General features: G+C 41.9%; 1 long non-coding RNA gene across 4 annotated transcripts in view; it reads left to right on the top strand.

Moving 5' to 3' along the window:
- Window positions 1–26,791, top strand: part of LOC132371486 (uncharacterized) — a 250,834-nt gene that overhangs the window by 216,198 nt on the left and 7,845 nt on the right. For 3 of the 4 annotated variants that reach the window (XR_009504863.1, XR_009504858.1, XR_009504860.1), the window contains 3 exons: window positions 7,616–7,834; window positions 8,183–8,291; window positions 18,393–18,523. This is a non-coding gene — a long non-coding RNA (uncharacterized LOC132371486). Of the gene's footprint in view, window positions 1–7,615; window positions 7,835–8,182; window positions 8,292–14,672; window positions 14,934–18,392; window positions 18,524–26,791 lie in introns of those variants that run through there. The other variant, XR_009504861.1, reaches the window with a different exon arrangement.

The raw sequence follows: 26,791 nt of genomic DNA, 5'->3' as shown, positions 1-26,791 counted from the left end.
TAGAACAAATTATTATTATTTTTTCCTCCATGTGCCTAGGTTAATCATATGCTGTTAACTCAGGTAAACTCTATTTACTCTTCTAGGCCACTGGCTACAATTTTACAAGTCCTTGAATTATTATCACGCCTATTTACTTGAAATTCATTTTCACATGTATTGTCCCCTCTAGAACCTTGTTTTTTGTAGACAGGCTAATTAATATTAGTCTCATTTTACAGAAAACCTTCCCAGGGTCATAGCAAATATTCAATTAGAGGTTCTTTCTCACTATTTCTCTTTTTTTCCAGCTTTATTGAGATGTAATTGACATACAACATTGTATTAGTCCAGGATGTACAACATAATGATTTGATATATGTATATATTGTGAAATGGTCACCACAATGAGTTTAGTTAACATCCATCACGTCACATAACTACACATTTTTTTCTTGTGATGAGAACTTTTAAAATCTACTCTTTCAGCAACCTTCATATATATAATAAAGTATTGTTAACTATAGTCACTATGCTGTACGTTACAGCCCCAGGACTTAATTCATTTATAACTGGAAGTTTTTACCTTTTTACCACCTCACCTATTTCACGCACTTCCCATGCCACCCCACCCCGACCTCAGGCAAACCACCAGTCTGTTCTCTGTTTCTATGAATTCAGTTTTTTTCAATTCCACATGAAGTGAGATCATATGGTATTTGTCTTTCTCTGTCTGACTTATTTCATTTCGCATAATGCCCTCAAAGTCCATCCATGTGGTCACAAATGGCAGGATTTCCTTCTTTTTAATGGGTGGATAATATTACATTGTATATATGTATCCACATTTTCTTGATCCATTCATCCATCGATGGACTCTAAGGTTGCTCCCATGTCTTGGCTATCATAAATAGTGCTACAATGAGCATTGAGGTGCAGATGTATTTTCAAGATAGTGATTTCATTTCCTTTGGATATATACCCAGAAGTGGAATTGCTGGATCCTATGGTAGTTCTATTTTTAATTTTTGGAGGAATCTCCATAGTGGTTACCATAGTAGATGCACAAATAGTAGCTGCTCAGTAAAATTTAGTTGAACCAATTATTAAAGAAGAGCTACATTGATTTAAGCTCACTCTTAGTCAGACGTTCTACTAGCTTTATCTCATAAAAGCATCCTGTGGTAGACTCTATAACAGTTTCCATTTTACAGAGAAAAGAAAAGTTCAGAGAGGTTAAGTAATATGCCCAAAGTCATATAGTGTGTATGTGGCAGAGCTGGGATCAAACCAGGACAGGCTGATTTCAGAACCCTCAGAAAACTTCAGAGCCTGAATCACCCCACAGCATTTGGTGACCTTGCCAATCCCATTCCTTCCTAAAGGCCTTTGCTCTTCCCTCCCCCTGGATCTTTGCATGGCTGCCTCCTTATATCATTCAGGTCTGCCAGTGTCACTTCCTCAGAGACACCTTCCCTGACCCTTTCCCCCAAAGGGTAATTCTCTGCTCCGTGATCCTGTTAGATTACCTCATGGCATGAACCACCATCTTACATTCTCCTGTTTGATTTGATTATTGTCGAATCCTCCAACCAGAACTTGAGCTTCGTGAGAGCAGGGACCTGTTTCTGTCTTGTTGGTCGCTGTGACCCGCAGTCTGGTGCTGAGCCTGGCACAGGAAGGCACTTCCTAAATAGCTGCTGACTTCATGAATCAGCACCGCAGGCCAGGTAACTAGGGGTGTGTTAAAGAGGACAGTACTTTGTAAGGCCAATCTTTAGAGATCAGCTGGTACGTGACTGGCATGTATCGCCAAACCTATTCTCATATCAGTGCTTCTTCTCCATCTCAGGCAAGAAAATTGATTCATGCATGGGCCATTCAAGCACATTTTTCCACGCAAAGAGGAAAGCTCAATGACTTAATTTTTGTAGGGTGCTTTATAATCTCTCCAACAAAGATACTCTGCTGAATAAAAATAATTTCCATCCCCCTCAGACTGGAGCCATACATACTCAGTTTCTGCAAGACCAAAATGTCAGTTGCTTGTAGTTTAAAAATGTTTCTCAACAGACAGCCCAAAGCTTTATGTATCATACAGGATAAAATCCAAGGGAAAAAAATTTATTACAGAAAACTCTCTCTGGCCTGGGTCCCACATGTGATGGAGAATATTAATAATGCTTGAGCTTAAGTCTCTCAGTTTCCCCGACATGTGTCTGAGTGAGTTTGAAGTATGTGACATGCATCTTGTTTTCGACCCTTATAAGTACGTTTATTGCCAGAAGAATTGTTGTACATATCTCCAAGCAGACTGAGACCTCACAAGTCGCTGCCATGTTTGTTTCTTCAGAAAGTTTGGCAGCTCTGATGACATCACCTTCCTCTCCATCCTCTCCAGCTTTGCATTTTCTGACCCAGTCCCTTGGAGCTGCTCTGATTTCATTCACTTTGAGATGCTCTTCTCTCTGTTTAGAACCCCCCTCCCTCTGCCTGTGTCTAACTGTTAGTTCTTCCTAAAGACTTGGACCTAATGTCCCACCTCCCCTTGCCGGACATCATCCCTCAGGTTCACTCACTCGCTCATACTCCCCAGGTTAAGCCAGGTGCCCCTCCTCTAAATTCTGAAAGCACTTTGTGCAGACCTGCGTTTAATTACTCATAATTAATTACTCATAATTAATGGCTCCTGGCATGTCTACTTTATTTATTTTGTATACCCAGCACGTCACTGTGGGCTGCACATGATAGTGCCTCATAAAGGATTGGGAACTGAATTTATGCTGAATTTACACTGGTTCCCTCCACCCTGGCTCCACGTTGTATGAAGTTGCCTCAGAGGAGAAAAATCATTTTCTTCTACTCATTCTTCAGAAAGCTGATTTCACTCATAAAATAAGAAGGCCAGGCTTTCAGTTTCTGGCGTCACTCTCCCAAATCTGTCTCATGATCTACAGTCACCCAAACTAGCTGTGGGTGGAGGTGATGGTCTTGGAAACAAAGAGCACCTTTGCATCCAGAGCGTGAAGGCATCCCTCAGACAGAAGCAGGGTTACCCACAGACCAAAAAAGGACCAGGAAGGCAAGGATCAAGGAAGACCTAACTTCCTCATCCTTGTCCAATCTTCTTCTGAATAAAAACGTATACCTCCAAATACAAGTGTTCCCTTTAAATCACCATCACCATTTCCAAGATATAAAGGAAATAGCAGTTGTGTCCTTGGTAAGGTGTGACTACATAAGTAATAGGACCAATTTTCATTTGTGGCTTGAGGAATGATGTGCTCACATGGTCACTTGACAAACGTAGTCGATTACCTTGTGATATCACAGCTACAGGGAAAATTGATGCACCTTCTCCTACATGCGCTACTGCTATTTTAGGAAGTAGTTCAAGAACTTGTCCATCTCTGGGCCCATGTAAGACATTCCATAGTTAGTTTGGCAAGAGTTTACATCTGGGGCCCTGGCTAAGCTCTGCAAGGTCAGGAGGAACGACTGTGGCTCTTCATGTCGGCACATCCCTCATCACTCCCTAAACGCTCTAGGTCACGGGGCTCGTCTGGAGGGCCGTGTACCTCTTACAGACTCCAGTGAATCTCAGGGTGGGCCTTCTATCCCAGGACGCCCGTTCTCTACTCCAATATCTACACATATATTACAGGCTGAGAGGCCGTGTCAGACTTAGAACCCACGAATTCCTTACCTACCCTAGTTTACCTGCTGATCCTCAAGATCCTTCAACAGGGCTCAGTGGTGAGATACCCACAACCACCTGCCTCCAGTGTCGATTTCGACTTCCAACTTGCCAGTGCCCTGGGCAACAAGCCTTCCTTCCTGAGAATCTCAAAATGAAAAGTGATGTGGGATTAAAGAAAAAGTGACTTCCTTCACTGCCCCATGTTTTTGGTACTTAACCTGGTCAATATATTTTATCACAGTTAGTCTCGATGATGTGACCTCACCATTAGACTACAGCAAGTCCGAAAATACAAATAATGTTCCAAAGCTATTAAAGGAGGTTCCTTAACCTGAAAAGAATATGACACCAATGGTTCAAGAAGGAAATTTAGTGGGCTACCACTTCTGTAACTCCAGAAGTAAGATATCAGCAGTAAGAAAGGAGAATGCCAAAGATGAAATTTGTGGGTAGTCTTCTGCTTTGCAGACTAGGGTGGAGACTGAGAAGCTTGAAGACTTAAAAGTCAGCTCCACATTGAGGGTTAGAGGAGACAGGCTGGGTAGGAAACCGCCTCCTTTTTCAAGTCTTTACCAAGTGCTCTTCTATATGGGGTCTACTGAATTGAATTTTTAAAAACTCTTAATGTCAAAAGCATAAACATCTTACCAATCAAAACCTTATGGCAATCAGCATAATTTACAAGAGACCACAGGTCTGTGGTCTCAAGGATCAACTAACAGGTAGCATGTAACAGGTGTGATGGCCGTGATGTCCTGGGCTACACATATGCTTATATGTGTATCTTTGGGGTTTTTTTTTTTTTTCAGGAATAAATGAAATAATGGAGAGGAAATTTAAAGCTGTAAAGCATTCTTTTAATATAAAGGATTCTATTATTAGTAGTACTCAGGTTGTTATAACTGGTTAAATGAAACACATTGTTATATCTAATATGATGTTGTAAAGGATTTACATTGATTATTCGCTCAACAAATATTGTCTTTCACCCTGTGCTAATTAGCGCCCTAGGTGCTGGAGATGCAGTGAGAACAAGATATGGAAGATCTGGGCTCTCGTGGAGCCTGCATTCTAGAGTCAGGGATGGGAAGAAACAAACAATAAAGAAGTAAATATTTACGTGAATATGATAGCATCACACAGTGGAAGAACTAGAGTGAAAATAAAATGGGACGATACAGCAAAGGGTGACGAGATGTAGAGTGATTAGCAGAGGCCACAGGGGTCAGAGTAGCTGGTCAGAGAAAAAGCCTCACTAAGGAGGTAGCATTTTATTTTATTTATTTATTTATTTTTTTTTAAACAGCTTTATTGAAGTATAATTGCCTTACAATGGGGAGGTAGCATTTTAGAGGTGACTTAAATGAGGAAGAGTCAGCCATGAAAAGATCTGGAGGCAGAGCTTTGCAGGCAGAAAGAATAGTAAGTACAAAGGCAGGAGCGTGTTATAAAAACAAAAAGAAAATGAGTGTGCCTAGAAAATAGTGGCCAAAGGTGAGAGTGGTCGTCAGGTAAGAACCACATCATGCAGGACCTTGTGGCACGTTTGGCATGGACTTCCTCCATCCCTCTCTTCTCCCCACCCTCCCTTCTTTCCTTTCTTTCTTTGTTGTCTGGCCAGTGGCTGAACCCTTTTCCTATGTTTGAGGAATTTCTCAGCTTCCAAGTCTTTATGGGAGGCATAATGCATCTTGCTGTAAAACTTGAAAACACGAAAGACTTGCTCATCCAGCCTCACTTGCAGCTAGGGTGCTGGTGCATGATCTACATTCAGCCGGTCAGACGCACCAGCCCCAATCTTTAAACTGGGAGTGATGCAAAGAAGCACAAATCCTGGAGAATCCACCTGGAGTTAGGTGACGCCAGCATCGTATCAGAATAGGTTTCCAGGGACAATAACGGCCACAGTTTGAGAGTAGAGTCCAGTGTCTCGTGCAGGGAGGCAAGGGGAGTGGTCATGCACACAGTGGCCTGTAGTGTTGTACCCTGGCAGGAGCAGTGTCGTCACTACACAGCTGCTGGTGAGCTGCTGGCTGCGGTCCTGGCTGCACCTGGCCTTCCTTGCTCCTGTCTGCCTTCTGAGCCTGCTCCTGCAGCCTCACTAGGGTTTCTGTGCTTCCCAGCCCGACTTGCTTCCCAAGTCATTTCAGTGACTTTCTTTGCCGCTTAAATCATCCAGAGTTTACTTGCGCTTGCAGCCAAGAACTCTGACTGACACAACATGGTAAGAACTTTGAAATTTATTATAAGGACAGTAGGAAGCCACTGAAGGGTTTTAAGCAGGAAAACAACACAGATAACTAAGAACACTTGGGGACTTCCCTAGCGGTCCAGTGGTTAAGACTTCACCTTCCAATGTAGGGGGTGCGGGTTCAATCCCTGGTCAGGGAGCTAAGATTCCACATGTCTCACATCGAAAAAACCATAACATAAAACAGAAGCAACATTGTAACAAATTCAATAAAGACTTTAAAAATGGTCCACATCAAAAAAAAAAATCTTAAAAAAGAAATATGAATGCTTGGGAAGAATTCTTGTTTAATCTTAGAACTTCATTGTAATTCTCCTAAACAAATGGTTTGTCTAGGGTTTTTGGACATCCTCATTTGGGTAATTGACCAGATTTGTCTTTCATATGTTTCTCTGTTAGAAAACACGGAGTCCAAGTCAGGGCCAGTCCATCATGGAGGTGGATTACTCTGGCATATATTTTGAGCCTTTATTCTCGACTCCCCATTGCCTCACTCTTTTCTTTATCCTTCTTATCCCTCTTTTAAAGTTATACTGCTTTGTCCTACTGTGCTTCAAATTCTTTCTGGACAAAAGCTTTAATAGGATCGCACGGAAAAACCCGAACGAACTTTTTGGCCAACCCAATATACCCCATGCTACCTGATACAGTAGCCACTAGCTGCATCTGGCTATTTCAGTTTAAGTTGTAATTCATTAAAATTAAATTAAATTACCATATGACCTAGCAATCTTACTCCTTGGTTTTTGCCCAGAGGAGCTGAAAATTTATGTCCACACAAAAACCTGCACATGGATGTTTATAGCAGCTTTATTCATAATTGCCTAATTTGCTTGAAGCAACCAAATTCCTTCAGTAGGTAAATGATAAGCTGTGGCACATGCAGACAATGGGATATTATTCAGCACTAAAAGGAAATGAGCTATCAAGCCATGAAAAGACATGGAGGAAACTTAAATGCATCTTACTAAGTGAAATAAGCCAATTTGGAAAGGCTACACACTGTATGAGTCCAACTCTACAATATAGATTCCAGAAAAAAGGCAAGACTATGGAGACAGTAGGGAGATCAGTGGCTGCTGGAGATTGTGGTGAGTAGGTGGTAGAGAGGGGAGACAAGATGAGAAGGCAGAACACAGAGAATTGTTTAGGGCAGTGAAAGACCTCTGTAGGATACTATAATGATGGATACTTATTTTACATTTCTCCAAACCTACAGAATGTACAACACCAAGAGTGAACCCTAATGTAAACTATGAACTTTGAGTGATACTGATGTGTCGGTGGAGGTTCAGCAATTGTAACCAATGCACCACTCTGGTGGGGGATGCTGATAATGGGGGAGGCTGGGCATGTGTCGGGGCAGAGGAAATCTATATATAGATTTCCCTATATATAGGGGAAATCTCTATAACTTCCTCTCAACTTTGCTGTAAACCTTAAACTGCTCTAGAAAAAAGGAGATCTAAAAAAATTAAGTTAATTTAAAATTCAGTTCCGCAGTCACACTAGCCACATTTCAAGTGCTCAATAACCACATGTAGCTGCCTATTAGTTAGAATAGATGTAAAACATTTCCATCATCTCAGGAAGTTCCATTGGATAGTGCTGATATATGCTACAGTACAGTATACAATAATATCATTTAATATAATAAATATCTTTTCTGTTCTGTTGCCTTTCAGAATTTGTCAATTGAAGGCTGAGGCCCCCTTAGGGACCTGTGATGGCAAGGGTTCTAGAATGCTATATTTAGCACAAATCACACACGGGAGCTGAAACAGAAGGCTTATCTCAGGCGTTACTAAAAACTCTCCCCACGTCTCAGGATGAAGGACACTTGCATGGTGATGTGCACTGAAAAGAAATCTTCAGGATGCTGTCTCCAAAGAACAAACTCTAAGGTGGGGAGAACCATATCCTGAGCATGTCTGGGCATCATATGGGCACTCAGAAAAATACAGGGGAAAAAAGAGAGGAGCTCAGAAACTGCCCCTTTGGTCTGCATGACAGTGTCTTTTCTGAGGGCAAAGCAAACATTACAGTGACTTCTAACAGAAACAGAGGTTGCAGTTTGGTAACATAGTAAAAGTAAGTAGTTATTGCTTTATGATATCATCTCTTAGAAAGCAAGCCGAGGTCTCTATACCAAAATGGAAAAACAACTTCATTCTCTCCCAATGGTTAATAATAAATGTTTTCTTTATTAGGCAAAATGCACACAAAAGTATTGTTTTCTCTGTTGCTTCCAGGTTAGCAAGCTGGGACCTGTTTAGCAAGAGCATGCAATGTCTCTCAGACACAGGAGGATGAGCTAAGCGGGAGCGAAGATTTTTCAGAACAGCAGATTTTCTTCCACCGGTGAGCTTTGGGCAAGAGAAGGGAGCTCATGGGACAACTATGAACTCAGAGTAGCCTGGTGGTTTTCTTCCCCTTCTCTGGGGAGCTATTTTCTCTGCAAAACTACTGTAATTTTAATGGGCTGCCATTTGCTCATTAAAGTCATCTGGGAATTTAGTCAGCATATGGACTACAAAGTAGGACCCTGTATAATGTTTAGGATTTTGTCGTTTAACAAAACATTTTATAAGCTCAGTGCATACCTATTAACTAATAAGTGCTCTTCCTGGGGCCCAGCAGCCTGCCCTGTGGCCTACAGGGCACTGACTGCTCTAGGTGAGTTATAGAGAGATCTTCTCCCAAGTTCTCATTCGTCTTTATTATAACATTCAAATAGCAGATGATGCCTAATCAGTCACTGTTAAATTCCATCCCTGGGAATTTGACCAGGCTTGGCTTCTTATCATTCAAAATCTTCTTGAGGGCTGTCTCCTTTGGAAAAGGGAGGCCCTGAGCTTCTGATCCCATGGAAGGATTTATTATCTGCTGAGAGCAGCAGAGTGTGTGTGTGTGTGTGTGTGTGTGTGTATCACTGATAGAGCAGTTCCTAAATGCAGGTCTATAAACTGACTCCATCAGAATCTCCCAGAATGGGTGATTAAAAATGGGCGTCCCTAGGGCCCAGCCCAGACCCACTGAATTATCTTTAAGGGCAAGGCCCATAATTGTTTGACAACTCCTGTCCCCAGTTTTTTTCTGATACACAGCCAGCTTTAGGAGACATTGGGGAAAGAGAATACTCACCAGATTGAAAGGCATGCACTGTGTCCTCACAGTGGAATAATTAGGTCGAAACAGGAAAAACAAAAATTAAACATAACACAAACTCCGTTGCATAGCCACAGAATGCGTCTTGGAGCCTAACCACCCATTTAGTAAGTGTTGATCACAAAGGTGAAAATGTGGAAGATGCAGCACAATCTATCACCATGCTTAGAAGATTCAAAAAAGGCACCACTTATTGACAGGCTTTGTTTTCTTGACTTTTATTAGAATTTGTAAGCACCTTTTGCCTCATTTTACCTTCATTTCCTACAGCTATGCGAGAGGGGCCTCACATAGCTCTAGGTTCCAAATAAAGCATGACTCAACCCTGAGAAAAGCCTGGGGAGGAAAGGGGAGCCTGAGCCCGCAGTACCAGGAGGCGGACGGGCAGCCGTGTTCCTGTTACAGCAGGAATGAGCAGGGGGTGAGGAGGGGCGAGGACCCACACCATGGGTAGGTGAGGGAATGAACACGTAAGAAAGCCTCCACCCTCTGACTGCCTTAATTGTGTTCCACTGATATATATCTCACGGCTCTGTCTAGTATCTTTTCATCATAAATATAACAAATCTCAAGTCAACATGTCTTAAAATGTGTTGAAAAGGCACCACTTTTGGAAGAGTGTGCTTACAGGGAGCAATGATTCCTTTTTTCACCACCCCTAGTTTTGCTTCTGATTGGGGTTGGGGGCTGGGGGGACACACCCCACAAGTTCCTAAGCGCAGAAAATTGTGACAGAAGGAAATGCACCGGTGCTGTCCCGAGCTCAGAAATCAGTGACATAAGCTGTGAGATGTCAAGCTTCTTTCTACTTGTCTGGCGACAATCACGGTATCGACTGACAGTTTCTCGGGGCTGACAGCTCAGGTGCGGTGCTCAGTTTTTTGCAAGCGTTATCGCATTTGTTCTTCACAAACACCTTATAAGTTAGGTGTTATTATTATCCCCATTTGAAAGATGGGAAAATGAAGCTTAGGGGAGTTATTATTTGGAAATAATTTTCCAAAGTTATAGCCCCAATATTTCAGTCAACCTATGTTTCTACATGCAAACAATACCATCTGGAACACTGCAGGTGCCAAGAGTTCTTTCCTAGCGATGGGAATAGCCAAGAAGGAAGAAGAGATTGGTATCTGCAGCCAAAAATGGGCTTCTTCCATTAACCAAAAACTCTACAACAAAAATCAAGCCAGTTCTGAAGGACTAAAATAAAATAAAATAAAGCTTGTTTAGAACATGAGACATGAAAGCTGCTTTAGCCCAGTAGATTTGCAGATGAGTTCTGAGTCCTTCTAGGAAGGACTCCACCGGATTCCACCCCTGGTCCTCGACAAAAACAAAATCAGAATAAAAATGAAAAAATAAAAATATCTTTACTTTTTTCCTCAAGCAACAAACCTTTTTCTAGAACTTGTCTTCTCTGAAAGCTAAGCCCTCCCAGGGAGCATCTAAGATCTTGGACCCCTTCACAAAAGGCGATTGATGATTCAGGTCCCAGCCCCCCACATTCCTTGGGCAGCTTTTTTTTCGGGGGAGTCCCACCCACACTTGAGCTTTCTCTCAACTTCTCCCTCTTGGATGCCACGCCTCAGAGAACGTCGACATTCAGCAGGAGGCAAATTCGAGGCCGGAGGGGTTTCTAAGAAGCTTGCTATGACCCAGCAGCACATCAAAGAGTCGACATTTGCCCTGCACAGACCCTTCATGCCCTTTCCAACAAGCATCCACCCACTTTCTCTGTTGCTTAGTATTGATACTTAGCGAGCAGTGACAATGCGGCTCAAACAATGAGAAACACAAAGGCTTCTTTACCTTCCACCCAGTGCCCAGTGTCCTGCAGCTAAAAATAACAATGGCGGCCATTCACTGCACCCTTACCATGGTCCAGATCCTGTGCAAACCAACTGACATTTAATCTTCACGACAACTTTCGTAAGTGGGAAGACATAGGCAGCCCCATTTTGCAGATGGGAAAACCGATACTCAGAACCTTATCAAGCTAGTATGAGGATGTGCTAAGAGCAGCGGGCTCCAAAGCCCAAGCCCTTAGCTAGTATACAATAATTCCTCCTACTGCTTAGTAACTGTTCTTGGCATGGACAGGGGAAAATATGGGCTTTGAGTGGCACACACTTCCTATTCAAGTTACCTCCCATCTTGCTTTTGTTGGACTGATAGATATTTTTTAAGGCAAGTCAACAAGATGGAAAAAACGTACATGACTCTAAAGATTGTGTTGATAGTATGGTACTTGCAATCGTTTTGCCTTTAGGCAAGCTTTGCAAACACTCTAGAAAGGGAAGTAGTGAAGGCAGAGAGGCAGCGAGCGGCAGGAAATACCAACGAAAATGCAGGTCCTTTCACAGACATAGTCATAACTATCTCGATAAAGTGTAATAAAATAATTGAACAGCATGCAAGATGGAATTCAAGGGGAGTTTTATTTTCTTCTCTATACGTATTGTCTACAAGTGCCTTCCAACATTTCCAGGTCTGGGTCAAAATGAGAAAAAGAAGACCTTGCAGTGATCACTACAAGGCTAAATTTGTTCACTTTAAGTAGCTACTCTTTATTCTGACATTGTTTCCTTCTTATTTCAGTATTACGATATCCTTTCTTCTAAGAAGGGATGATGATAGAAAATGTTCATTTTCTTTCTCTCTTTTTTAAAATTGTCTTTATGTCACTAAATATAGAGTAGGTCACTTCATTTCAGTTTTTCAAAAAAAAACTTTTTAAAAAATTTTATCACTTAAAGTCTTGGGATAACTTTTTAAAATTTTTCGTCTTAGCATGAATTGTTTTGTAAAACCTAATAAAGTTATTTTAAAAAAATAAATTATAAATTTTTAGGGGAACCACATATACATACCTATCCTCCTTAGTATAACTTTATTTTTTAATTTTGTTTTAATCTGTCCACTTCTGATTCTTTGTATCACTTACCATCACTGAAGAAGAGTGTAGAAAAGCAAAATGGTTTCTTGGCAATGTTGAGAGATTTTAATAACAAAGGAATAACTAGATGCATCAATAGGTCAGATGAAATTTAACAAAATAATATTTTAAAAGTATTTTTTATGAGGCCATTAAAATTATTTATTGGGCAACAAAAGATATTTTTTCTCTGTTGCAGAAGTGAAACTTTAAATATATATATATACATATTAATATATATGTATTGCTACCAAAGTTTAGGCTGCAGCAAATACTATATATCTGATAATAAAAAAATTTTAAAGCAAATTATCTGGCCTCATGGAAGACAGCCTGACACTCAAGAAACAAAAGCTCTATTGTGAACAGACTCTATTTCAAGAGCAGACTGAGGGGGGATTTGGCAAAATGTAGTTTAGGCTTAGACTAATTTCACATTCTAATGAGAATCTCCAGATAAAAGCTGCTTTATAATGGCTGCTAAGCAGTTGGCAGATTAACAAGATTTAGACCATACAGAGCAGGAATTAGTCATGTTTGTCATAAGACCATATGGCTAGAAAGAAACTGGAAGAGTTTGGTTTAGCCTGTCTGGAGGTTTTGGGGTGGAAAACATAGTTAAGAACCCCAGACAAATCAGAGTATCACACAGCTTAGCGGCCTTCACACAGGGAAGTCATGCAAGGTTCATGTGTAACCTCTTGCAGCTCCTTTCAGTGTTGGAAAAGTTTTGTAGCCATCAAAATTGGGTCCTAGAGTTTGTGTTCATTCTCTTTCCTTCAGTCTTCAGAACTGCTGCACCAAATGGAGAAAACATGGCCAAAAAAAGAACAGGACAGGTTTTAGAGATGTGCTGTTTAATATGGGAGCCACTGGCTCCTTAAAATTCAGTTATATTAGCCCCATTTCAAGTGCTTAACAGCCGCATGTGGCAGGTGGTGATCATACTGAGCAGCGCAGAGAGAGAACATTTCGATCGTGGCAAAAGGTCTATTGGACGGCTCTGCTCTAGAGCCAAAGATCCTGCCACCATGAACTTGAGCTGCTCTCAACTCCCTTCTCTGCACAATTAGGAAACTAATATTATCTGTCTCACAAGAATGTTAGGAGAATCTAATTGGAAGAGTTCTCTGTAAGCTATAAAACAAATAAATGTTAGCTATTTTGATAATGATGGTGATGATGATGAATGACTTCTGTATAGGAAGCCATCCTATAGTTAGAAATGATAGCAATCTCAGTCTTCACTCTCCCATGTAGGACGCCTCACCTCAAATCACAAGTAAATTCCAGCTTATTACAGGAAGTGAAGAAAACACATTCTCAATATTGAGCAACAGCCTAATATTCCCTCGAACCAGCTGTTAACTATGATAGTATAAGGGAAAGAGCGTGAGATTCGGATTTGACAGATCTGAGTCATTTGGCTCAACTGCTTATTAGCTTTGTGCCCAAGGATATGTGTCTAAATCTCTGTGAACTTCTGTTTCCTCATCTTAAAAGAGGAGCAATGACAGCACCTTCGCAGCGTGTGGTGAGGTCAAAAGTGCCCGGGTCAGTACCTGGTACTTGGTAGGTACTCAGTAAACGTTAGATTGCTTCTCTGTAGTGACAACGATTTATTGGCAACAAAAACAATGGTTTCTAGATTTATTTTCTCTGTTATGCTTAGTCAGCTACTCCCCTTTTATACCTGTTGGACAAACGTTCTTTCCTGAGATGGCTGCTCTGTTTATTCTTCCAAAGCAATACGAATCGCAGTCTCCACTTAGAGACTTACTTAGAATGAATATCTGAGCCTTATTTTCCGTGTTAGTGCTGATAATATCCTTTAGCAGAATGTCAACACTTGAAAGATTTCATTGTCAGCTGACTGTGGCAGGAGAAAAGGAATCTTCAAAAAGCAAGAGTGCCCTCCCCCGCACCTGCCAAGAAAACAAAAAGCTGAAGCCTGAAGCCCTGTCTCCCAGGGTGAGCAGCTGCTCTGGGCCCCAGCACTTGGCCGGGCAGCTACTTAACCCTCCAGCGGAGCCCGTGATGGGTCTCTTCCCGCCCCTGGTCTCCGGACTTATCAGGAGCAGACATCTGCAGCCTGGTCTTCGGGGACCACCCAGAGGGCAGCCAGAGAACCCTGGGGCTCCCCGCGAATTTGCAGAAAGGTCAAGAGTCACTTGCTCCAACCAGTTCACTGAAAGCATCTCAGGGAGACCCGGTGGAAAGGTCATCTTAAGATAGTGACAGGGCACAGCTTGAGGGGGAAAAAGAGGAGAGGACAGAAGAATTTCTTTTTTAAGTAGCAAAAGTCCATCTGTTTCTGGCTCAGCTTAGACTTTCGAGTCTGATTTTTATTTCGATGGCATCTCCTTGGCTTTTCCAACTCATGTCTAAATCACAGAATGTGTCCATTGTGCCCTTCTGGGCTTGCGTATATGTGCCACGGAGCACAGCGCTGCAAATGCATTTTCTCACTTCATTAAACATTGCTTTAAAACAGCATCCAAATGTCCGCTCTCCCCTTCGCGTCTAGAGGGGATTGTGTTTCTCCCCACCACCTACCCACCCCCCCGTCCCCAGTGGGGACAGAAGGAACGCCTAAGTCCAAGCTGTGATGTTTAATATTTTTCAATTTCACACGTTAGACTTTGCAAGCTGATCATAGGGACAGGCTGGTCAGCCCTGCCTCTTCGTGGAAGCGCCCGCATCGTCCCGGGGACGTGCTGTTCGCCTTGCAAAGCTCCAGTCTCCACTGCAGCAGCTGAAACCGGCCTAACCCCCCGGGGAGCCCTCTCCACTTCGCTGGGTGAGGTGCTGACTCTACCTCCCACAAGCAGGCCAGGACGCATTCTGCTGACTTAAGAAGATGCCGCGTAAATTAGAACTCATGTAACCATATGGTTCAAACCTGCGGGTCATATTTTATACACAAATGACTATGACAGGCGGTATTTTTGTGCTGACAAGTTGTATTTCATCCATGTTTACTTAGAATTCCATGCTCTCATTAAAAGCTGAGCAATAGAGCTTTATCACATTTGTATGCAAAGTTTGATTGAGTTTCCTTCTTATTAAAAAAAAGAAGAAGAAGAAAAAATCACCCAGGCAGCTTTTGCTTCCTCCTTAACTCTTATTATTCAAGCGTTTGGTGCTACAGTAGTTTCACATGTTCTGACAACAGGAGTTTAAAAGGAGTCCTGGAGCCCTGGCTTCCAGACCAACCAGACTTGAGTGTGCTAAACAGCCATTTTATTTGGGTACCCAAAATAGAAAGTGCATTAGTTTACCAACCACCCAATGCCGGGCAAACTCTGGATGTTTGCACACAGAACCAATTGACTCAACCTTCCTGACTCTACCTCCTGTAAGGTGGTAAATAAGAGAATCTCCAATGCAGTGATCAGTAACCTACAAGGCCTCTACATTGAGAAAGAAAATAGTAAAATGCCAGCTGGATCATTCTACAGCCTCTGGTTCTTAGAAGACAAGCCTTAGAAAAATACCTCTCAAGTTTACTAGAATTCTGATTAATTAATTTTCTTTCAATGAACATGTGTCCTTCCATTTGAAAGGGAATATTTGATTACTACCAAAAAAAGAAAGATGCAGAAAATACAAAGCAGATGAACTACCTGTCATCCTCATACCCAAAGACAAGCACCATTAACATTTTGTTGTATTTTCTTTTAGTCTTTTCTGCATGTCTGTTTACTGTAACCTTTATTTGTGTGTGGGGAGGGGTTAAAAGGGATGATGCCATTGCTGTTTTCAGTTTTGACTTAGAACAGATTCATATACAACTTTGTATCCTTCTTTTCACTTAACATTATAACCCAGGAAGCATTTTCCACATGATTATAAACTTCTCATAAGTAATCATTTTATGGCTGCAAAATAAGTAATACATTTTAAAGGTACAATCTCCAACTCTATTAGGTGCTGTGGGACATAAATGTATGAAACCAAAACTAAATGTAGGTTCTCTGAGGGCAGTGATTTTTGTCTCTTTTTATTCTCTGCAGTAACCCTAGGACTTAGACTAATGCCTGGCCCATGATAGGGGCCCTTTACTAAATAAGAATAAACATGGATGACTATGTGGAGTCCTAGAGACCACATGTGGGGTCCTAGAAGCGTCTAGGACCCCCTCTCCTAACCAGCACTGTCCCCTGGTTTGCTATGAGCTCAGTCTTCATGGTGATTGACAAGTAGCTGCTCTCTGCGTGCTGTGATTTCTTCTATGATCTGTTGCTAAGACACAAGTAAGAGTAAATATATGATTCATAAAAACAGCAATAGATTTTTGAAAGCACCTGTTTCCCATTTAACTCCCTCACAAGCATGTTTTGAAAACTACAAGGAATCTGAGAATGCTTCAAATTGTTTCTCGAGTTCTTTTAGAAATTAGGAAAAAACTCAAGTTACAAAAAAGCCATCTCTGTGATTCTCTGATCCCCAAATATCAAAATATGTTGGCCATTCTGTGTAAACGGATAAGAAAAGGATCTAGTTTAATGCAAAAATAAATTATAAAAGATACATTATTTTGTTTAGCCAACAGCTTTGATGCCCAAGAAAGCAAGTCAAGACTTAGCCCTGCCCTGGAAGTATTTGTGTAAAGTTCTGGTAAAGGTGGTATCTAGTTAGGTTCTAGGGTCTCATCCCCAAGAATGAGGGCAAGATCAGTGGTTCAACCCAAGGGCCAGAAACGAATTCATGGAAAATTTCAAATAACAACTGGGCAAAGCTGAAAGGATATTTTCTGAAATGCCTCTACCTAATGGAAGGACCCCATGAGCAAAAATAGATTTTTGCTTATCTGAAAAAATAATTGAACTTATCTGAAAAAGTACTGAACTTATCCTTGCATTATACCAAGTAATTCTTAGTATACTGTATGAATGTACTGTCCTACTTCTTTTTTATTTTCACTCCTCCAAAACCTAAAGATATGTATCCTTAATAATGTCCACAGACCTATTGTATGAGCACAATTTGACCTTGAAAACAAATATAATGTGGGCAAGAAAAATTTTTAAATATCATCAGTACCATTTAGTCTCTTCCATCAGCTCTGTCCCGGGGAAGGACGTGAGGACGTGCATTGCCACAGTCTGTCTTTTCTCCCAGCCCAGAGCTATACTTCAGACAACTGAGGGAGTTTCTGAGGCTACAGCGAAGGTGAACAAGAGATTGAAAGATGGAACCCCTCGGGGAAGGCTAAAGGAAGTGGGGAGATTCAATGTGATTAAGAAGAGGAGATAGAGAATATTTTCGATTTAAAATTTTATCTTTAATTATGTGAAAGGATGTTTATGCAAGAGGGTGACCTCTTTTTCCCATCTCTTCTGGGGCAGGTCAAAAGAAAATGGACTTAAGCTGCAGCAGAGTGGGTTTAGGTAAGACAGAAGAAGGAATTTCCTGAATGTGGAGGTCGTTAAAAACTGAAATGAGTTACTAAGGGAGCCTGTGGACACTCTTCCTCTGGGGAACATTTAAAAATAAGATAAATTTTCATCTGTCCGGGAGGGTTTAGAAGTAATCCAACCAGAAGGTCTCTCAAAGCATTTTCCAGCCCTATAACCTGAGAGGCCAAATTCCCTCCAATTTTATTTCTACAGTTAACTAGATGTGAGACGGATGCCTGAAGCAGAATTCAGGGTTTCAGATACAGTGACTAGAGTCTATTGCTTTTTGTTCTATAATAAGACACCACTTTGCATAAAAGACTAAAGCCTTAATCTTTCCTGGAAACCACATCAAGAAAACCACTCACAACTCAAAACTTGGCAAATTAACTACTGCTCAGACACCTTTGCTTTCATCCTTAAGAATACAAAATACCGTGCCCTCCTCTACGCCTTTTTGTTCCCTTAGGTCTACTGAGCACACCTCTCCAGCTTTTAAGTTTATCTTTCCCAGGCAGTCATTCCAAATATTCCATTTTACAACTAGTCAGTTTCTCCAAACAGTCTTTCGAAACCTAACCAAATATTTTCCCAGCAATTATTTGGCTAAGTTTCAATCTGAGATATACCAAGCTAAAAAACAAGCTTGCGTTGTGAAAAATTCTACTCAGGCACATTCCTTTCTTTTCGTTTTTCCTGAGTTTGTAATCAAGCCATTTGGTGGATTTCCACATGCCCTCCGAGGATGGAATATCCTGACACTGGTGGGCGCTCATATAATACTCTCTCTTGTAATTCACCAGCTTTGTTTGAGTTCCATGGTTTGCCTTTCTTTTGAATGCTTCAAGTCTCCTTTGTTTCAGGCTAGGAATTTTAAATTGATAATCAAGCCCTCCTCCAGGATCACTGGTACCCCCTCCTCTTCATTCTTAGCTTAAATTTGTTTTTCCCCTTCAGCTTCTCCGGCCTCCTTCTCACCCCGTCATGCCTGCGGAGACATTTGTCAAAAGTTTCCTCTGAGTTCTCCAGTCCCTTTGTCCAGCGTGATCTCTCTGAATTCAAGTGTGAAGAAAAAGGCTTTGGTTTAGGTAAGAAAAGGGGAGACTGGACAGCAGGAAAGGAAAAGAGCCACTCTGAACATCGGGACCAGATGTTTTCTAACAGTTATCTCTTAAGCAGAGAGAGAAAAGTGCTCAAGAACACATTTGGTACAGGTCATGGCAGGATTTGGGCAAAAAAGAGATACATGACCTCCTAAAAAGACAACATGAATTTATTTATAGGTTGGGAATTAAGATAGATCATATAACTCACAATATTCATGACACCATCAAATGTCTACTTCACTTCTGGTTCTAAATTAAGGTGACCAAATTACAATGATCAAAATAAAAGAAAATCATCATTATTTTCACTCTGTAAAAGCTTCCCAGAGAACTTTGGATCTTGGTGGGGATAGGGCAAGGAGGGGCATCACCTTAGTCTTTACACACCATGAGGAAAGTAAAAGGGGTGTGTTTCTTGTATATGTAGGGGAAACCAGGAACAGCATGATGACATAATTCACCGAGGGTGGCCAAAATCATCGCAAGGTTCTAAGCATCCATATATAATATATTCTTCACCAGGATCCCCTGTTAGGATAAAATTTATTTGTATAGTTAAATAGGTGCTAAGGTTTTAAAAAATGTGTTCATAAAAAGATATTAAATTGAGCTTATGAATAACATCCTTCAAATAATAAAATGCATCATTAAATATTTAACACACTGAGAGATGCTTGATCAATAGCAGTCAGTTTTCTTGGCAGTAGTTGGTTTCATCAGCCTCTCCAGGTCTGTAAGCCCAAGGCTCTATCCAGGTTTACCTGGAGAGCTAACCACAGCCCCAGTCCTCTTCAGGCTACTCAGAGTTCAACCCTCCCTTCTCAGAAAGAGAGATAATGATGGAGGTGGAGATGGAGATGGGGATGGGGATGGGGATGGGGTTAGGGGTAGGGATAGAGATGGGAAAGTCACAAAGGATCCTCTGAAATCATTCCACCTCGGAGGATCTACACCCTCCTGGACGTTCTCTTTACTGGGAGCAAATAAACTGTGCTAGGGTACTGCACGTTGGATGGTTAACGCACCTCTGTTAACCGGCAGTCCAGTCCTTCATGGAACAACCCCTGGACTAACCATATCATTGTCCCCTGGATCTCTGAGAGATTAACATGAGCATAATTCATCCTTTCAGCCCACCACTACCTTGCCCGCACTCATCCAACCACCACACTCACGAGCAGACAAGAATCTTTCTGAGCCTTAGAACCTTTGTCTTACGACAGCCAGCGGGTTCTGTCTTGGTGCCGCCATGCCCCTAGACGGGAAGAACCCACCATCCCTGCTCACAGAAGCGAATAAATTGGTCAGGAAGATTCTCCCAAAGCTCGGGTACCACGGAGCATGAGGTTCTCTGCTGAAACCTCCAGCAACGTGGCTGGTTCCGCTACAGCAAAACAAATCACCCCTTCGAACAAACAGCTCCCAAACTTGGAAGAGAAAATGAAACCTGCTGATCTCTGTAAAATATATATTATCTGTGCCTGGAATGCCCAGAGAGGTCATAAATTTAGAGACCCCCCAACAGCAACAAGAAGCCAATATCTGACACCTTATGCTCCTAACTCATTGCAGCTCTGGGGGTGAAAGGATACAGAGAAAGCCAACAAACAAACAGCAAATAAATTATTCAAAAGAAGAAAACTCATTTTCTTGAGCTTTTCTTGAACTTTTCCCAATAGTTTCAAAACTGGCAGAAAGAGAAGTTCTGTCTCCCAAATTATCCTTTGAATTCAAATTCTCTCTGGTCCGGGATTGAAAGGATTCTTTGTGCCTTCATGAACTGGACTGAAAAATACAGACTCCCCCGGTCTTAACCTTTCTTTTCTTTCTGAAATGTTATAAAGAAAAAAAAAAAAAAGCAATATGAAGATATAAATCATATATCATCTAAGGAAGAGATACCTATTTTTGTTAAATCGGCCTCTCAGATTAATGACAGCTCTACTCCTTATGTTGAATTGGGAAAATGTATTGGGAAAAAGTGTCAGCCCTTCTCTCATACCTAAAATCTGACTATATTCTCTCAGAGTTTATTCAGAGAAGATTGCCACAGTGCTATGTGGAGCTGAGCTGGTGTTGGACAAATTCTAGGTGTACAATGAGTGTGTGGATCTACTTCATTAGCTATGGACTCTGCAAGATGCTACGCTCATCCCCACGCCCACCGTTTCTCATCCATAGTGAGCGCTCAGTAAAGCCTGGTGGACTCCATGAACAAATGAATGAACAATCATGTCTGAATCACTAAGGTTTTCTCCCTCCTAACCCCTCCCCCTGCTGCATATCAGTCTTCACCGAGAATCACTCCTCATCCATTTTCTTCCCCTAACACATTTTAGTAATCAAAGGAATGTACCATATTCCGAGAGTCCTACACATTCTGTTTCTTTTTTTTTTTTTTAAAGAAATTCACGTTCTTTTATTTATTTATTTATTTATGACTGTGTTGAGTCTTCGTTTGTGTGCGAGGGCTTTCTCTAGTTGCGGCAAGTGGGGACCACTCTTCACTGCGGTGCGCGGGCCTCTCACCATCGCGGCCTCTCTTGTTGCGGAGCACAGGCTCCAGACACGCAGGCTCAGTAATTGTGGCTCACGGGCCCAGTTGCTCCGTGGCATGTGGGATCTTCCCAGACCAGGGCTCGAACCCGTGTCCCCTGCATTGGCAGGCAGATTCTCAACCACTGCGCCACCAGGGAAGCCCCTCTGTTTCTTATTTTATCTGAGAAAGAATTTACTGAATAGTTCTCTGCACCACATGTGGATTGAATTTCCAATCTCTTCTCCTCATTTCCACCTTTCTTTAAAAGTAAACTTCCAGCGACTCAGAGCACAGCACTCAATATGCTGCAGAAATAATTTTCTGCTGAATGAGGTTCGTCCATAAGTCAAGGGCAGATTTATTAAGGCCCCTGCACAGCCAGTTCCCCGACTTACTGTCAACATGACAGTTTAACACTTTGATCCCTCTTACACGTAACCCCTTCACTGCTGAGCAGTCCAGACCTGTGAAAGCAGCAGCCCCTCCTGGCATGTGAGTGGTGTTGAAAATTGTTCTGAGCCCCTGCAGACAGGACATCATCACCAGGACCCAGGGGTGTCCAGGGCCTCCATGGATGGTCCAGGTATACCCCCCCCCCCCGCCCCCATGCTCTCTACTACCTGCTTCTGCTTCCAGAAGGTCACTTGATTGCCACCATGGCCAGGCCCTGTCATCCACTGCTTCCTAGGGAGCCAGGAACACGCCACTGGGTTTATGTCACCTGGACCGCTGTTATATTGAGTGGGTTAGTTGGGTGTTCTTTGAGAGGCTGCTGTTGTTCCTGTTTGGTTTTGGTTTCTGTTTTTGAATCATTTTACCTTTCTGTGACTTTACCGAACACCTGGCACCACATCAACCAGACTTTGCAAAAACGCTTGGATCAGTCAGTTGGTGGGGTTATTTGGGTGCTCTGGTGATTACTTTTGCATGTAGTTGGATGCCATTGCATATTACATTTTGAGCACTTTGGTTACTGACACACACACACACACACACACACACACACACACACACACTTTCCCTTCACAAAACAGTGCTGGAAGCAGCCACTAAGAATATTAAGCTACTTGCACAAGTTCAAAGGCTCCTGGGAAGGGCTCCTCCGTTCATGCTAACCTGTGTGTCAGGTCACCAAGTATACACGCCCTCAGATCCTTGGTTTCAGATCCTTGGTCTACATTTGCCCCACAGATTCCTCCCAAACAAAGGAGAGCTATTGTTACTCCTCCCATGTGGATAGCACTTCACACGTATCAGCGTTTTCTCCATGGGTTATCTCAGTAGAGTCTGACCTTAATTTCTACAAGTGGAGGTCATTGTCCTCATCTTACACACGAGAAAATCTCATTTACTCAGAGTGACACGAATGTAGGTAGCAGACTAAGCCCTTACACACCGCTCCTCTTTGGAGGCACAATCTCCTCACAAATAACCCCTTCCTTACAAAATCACCATAATGCTAAACAGTTTGGGGGGAAGGTTATGTGTAAAATAGCCTCTTTTTTTAGTATAAGAACAAATTCACACTATACAGAAAGGTATGAAAAAGACAGAAAAAAATGACCCAAATCCCCCAGAGCTAACCATGCTATCATTTGGGTATATATCCTTCCAGGTTTTTTCTGTAAGATATTATTGTTTTAAGGTCAGATACTGATCCATTTTATTCAAGTCGTCTCACAAATGCTCCTTGAGCAAATACTAATAGGAAGGGGGGATTCAACACTGACAAAAGTGAGATTGTTTTGATAATGAGAAAACAACCATTACATTTCTTTTTCAAAAAGTAGTTTTATTGATGTAGTCTAGAATTAACATTAAAGATTTCTCTTCTCTCTTTTAAATGTTAAAAGGCAGAGCCTTGCAAACTCCTTTTGAATGATGCAGGAAATGTTTGGAGGAAGAATGTAAGATGTGGACTAAAGACATATAAATTAACAGTACAAAATGTGCATTATAGATGATGGAAAGATGCGGTCAGGAGACAGTGGTCCCTCAGTGTTATCACGGGGAGGGGTATGCCTTCCATATCGCATAAAGAGAGCCCTAACTTCCGTTGGTGAGAAATAAAGAGTGGCAGGAATTGGGATGGGGGACAGGCATGGGGGAAGAGATAGTAACTAGGGGAAGCTTCCAGGAATGGGGAGAGTCTCCTTTTCATGAAGAGAAGTAGAAAACCATGTCCGCCCAGAACCCACACAACCGTCGTACACTCATCGACCACAATATCAAGCACAGGGTATTTTCCTGTAAAGTTCTAGAAAAATAAAAAGTTCTCAGAAACCTGCCATGGAGTCGTATCATCAGAGAAGAGTTGGCCAGAAGAGCTTAGATAGGTCATACATCTTCTGTTTTTGTTTAGATAAACACAAGTTCCTGCCCACACCCAGTTGTTGCCAGAGATACTTGAAGAGAAATAAGAATCCATTTTTCTTTCAGCAGAAGATTAGCTGTGCATCCAGTGACTTGAGTGTTGGTGTGGTCCTCGGGGCCTCACAAACTCTGCTCCAAGGAAGAAGAAGAAAACAATACAAAAAGTACACAAAGAACTGAGCAGAGTGAAATCTGCACGAACCAGCTCGGTGCTGTGAGGAGATATAATGAAACATTAGTCAAATTCCCAGAAAGTTGGGTGTTCGCAAAAGACCCTAAGTGTTTCCTCCTCGGGGTGACCCCCATAAGACGACGTGCTCCTGTTGGGATCTCATATTGGCCCTGAAGAAACAGCCCCAGGCCCTGCACTCTCTCCTCACACTAACACTTAAGTTCATCAAAGGGCTGCCTTGTTCTCCTGGCCGAGTCCTCAATTGTCACTAACAACTGCCAGTCATACAAGGCCATCCACCCAGCTCTCTTATGGGATATTTTCATTGTCCACTAAATAAGCTGGGGGAGGCCTTCCTTGCAGAGAAATCTATGTACCCCTTTACTGATCACATCCATTCATCTCCTTCTTGGATCATGTTACTTGGGTGTAGCAATGACTTTGGGCAGGCATTTCTCTCGGGATTTATAAGATGTTTTGCCACATCTACTAATATAGCAAACATTTTTTAATCTGCATGCTTTAATGTGTAATTATAATAGTACAGGTCTACCATTCCTTAAAGTTTTCATTTTTAAGCATTTCAAAATAATTTTTTGTGATTGAATTTGGTCCCATAAACTCTTATGTATGAAAAGAAGTTGGCTATAAACAATACCCTTGAAAAGCCTCTCTCTCCACATTTCCCCCAAAACACCTTAAGTGCCACAGTCAGAGTATGACAGCCACATTGAAACAATGGGGATAACTGGCAGGCCCCAAAGTTTCTGAGCCTTTGGGAGCCTCCAGGAACAATGACTCTGGTTTAATAACTGTGAAATGCTATTGAACTAGCAATAAAAAATATTCTTCACCATGGAACAATATGATACTTAAAACAGCCAGCATTCCTGCCAATCACTGGACATTCACGAAAAAGTGACTTGAGTTCCTTTAGCAACGGGACTGCCCCCTTGTAAAATGTGTGTACACGAGCATGAGGGTTTGGCAAAGCCAGAGGGCTCTGCAGCCGCATACCACAGTCTGGACTGCATTGAACTGCTGTATTTATGTACACCTGGAAGAAAAACATCTCTCCTGTTTGCAGAAGATAAGTTAAAACATCAGGGTTGTGTGCTAGTGACCATGACCCCTACCACATGCATTTTGCTCTTTAAGTCCATCGGACATAAATTAGAGCACTTATTCTATAGGTCCACTAAAGCACTCCCAAGGTTCCCTATATTGATGGACAGATTTGGCAAAATAGTTATTCCACAAGATGGTGATTTTTTTTTAAGTAAAAGGAGGGAGCAGGACAAGAAGATGCCTCACCTTAAATAAATAAGAAAAGAAGGTAAATGCTGTTTGTTTAAAGCTGAGAAGTGTTCCCTTTCTGGGAAGAAGTCATTAGGCTCCAGTGAGTCGGCAAAGGAAGGTGAACCAAATGACTGCTCCATGAAGGTTAAGAACTATGCTCTCGATGGGAAATTCTTTTTCTACTTGCAATCAGTAGCCAGCCTGATTTCGGCAAATTGCCAGGCTCTGGCTCTGTTTTTAAGTACACGTTATGTGGAGGAGAACTGGTGGGCAAGTACCCTGAAATTGAGATATTTAGAAAAAATCACCACCACGCCAGACTGCTGTACCAGATCTAGAAATCTAAATCAAGAAATATGGACAGAAGAAGCATGAAAGGTCACTTCCAATGCCACTTAGTGGGAGAGCCCAGTCACACGTAGGTTGAAATCATAGCAAAATTTTTGTTATTCTTTGCCTGTGTCCCATTACTTATTCTTCAGCCTCTGCTTGGTGTGAGTTGAGGATTTGATGAAGCACAGATACATTTTTAAGCTGGTTCTTTCCCAGACAAAGGGGACAAAAGGAGAAAATTCTCATGGGGACAGGATGAATTGGCACAGAGATGATCGAAAAGGCATATTCGTGTTCAATATTTTCTTTGACGCTTGACTCTTTGGGCTGAAGAACAACAGCTCCAAAAGGGTTCAAAGAGAGAGGTTGCCAAAGGAGGGGTTCTAGAAACTGTAGTGACAGAACTCTTCTCTGAAAGTGATGCTGTCTAGGTCCTTAGATTATATGTGGCACATTTCATCGATAAAGATGAAATCTTCAAAAAAAAAAAAACTAATCTTTTCATTAGTGTATGGAGTGAGGCCAACACTCTAGCGACGGTTTCTCAGTAAGTTGTAAATCCCTCAGGAGGCTCTAGTCTCCCTGAGAAGCTGAACCTTGCGTTTTCCACATTAATTTCCTCACAGCATCCAGCACGAGGCCTGCAAAAAGCAGGGCCTCAATAAATGTAACTGAAATGTGGCTCTGTTTTCTCAGTAGCTAAAAATTCTCTTAGTTTAACCACGTGAAATTGCTTTTTGTAGGTCAAAATGATCAAATATTGGCTATTTCATAGTTAAACCCAATACTTACTAACTCTCCCTATACTGTTAGCTACTTCATTTATTCCACGAACATTTCCTAAGAGGCACAGCGGACCCACCATGTAGCTAGACTTAACTCTACTTAGGAGTGAGGGAAGAGCTGTGTGCATTAGTTAAGAGATTGCCAAAGCCAAGTAGTTAGTTGAAGAATAGCTAAACCTAGTAGGTTAGTCAGGCAGCTTTCCATTGTAAGTGAAATAAACCCAGTGCAAACAGAGCAGAAAAGTGGATTTAGTGGTTCATAAACTGGGAAGTTAAAGAGTGGATTTTTTTTCAGGCACAGGGACTCAAGTAATAGCAATATTCTGTCTATCTGTCTGTCTTTCAGTCTCTCTTTCTCTTTCTCTCCCCACCCTCCACTGCCCCATCTCTCTACCTGACTCTCTTCTTTTGTATGTTGGCCTCATTCTTTCTTATCATAGACTATCTCTATATAAAAGAGCAAGAGGCCCTAAATCTGTCCCAGTGTCCACAGACTGGCTTTCATGAAAGGACATGATTGACCTTACTTTAGGCCACATGCCCACGCCTTGACCCAGTCCCTGTGGAGAGGAAGACTGGATTCAGCCAGGTCTAGGTCATGGGTCTACCCCCTGGCAGGGCCTGTGTTATAGGCTGAATATTAGTGTCCCCTCAAAATTCGTATGTTGAAATCCTGCCCCCAATGTGACAATATTAGCAGGTGGGGCCTTCAGGAGGTAATTGAGGGTGGAGCCCTCATGATTGGGATT

This window comes from Balaenoptera ricei, chromosome 9 (genome assembly GCF_028023285.1).
Source record: "Balaenoptera ricei isolate mBalRic1 chromosome 9, mBalRic1.hap2, whole genome shotgun sequence".
NCBI classification, from domain to species: Eukaryota; Metazoa; Chordata; class Mammalia; order Artiodactyla; family Balaenopteridae; genus Balaenoptera; species Balaenoptera ricei.
The sequence above is the reverse complement of the archived record's forward strand: the minus strand, read 5'-3'. Positions and strand labels throughout refer to the sequence as shown.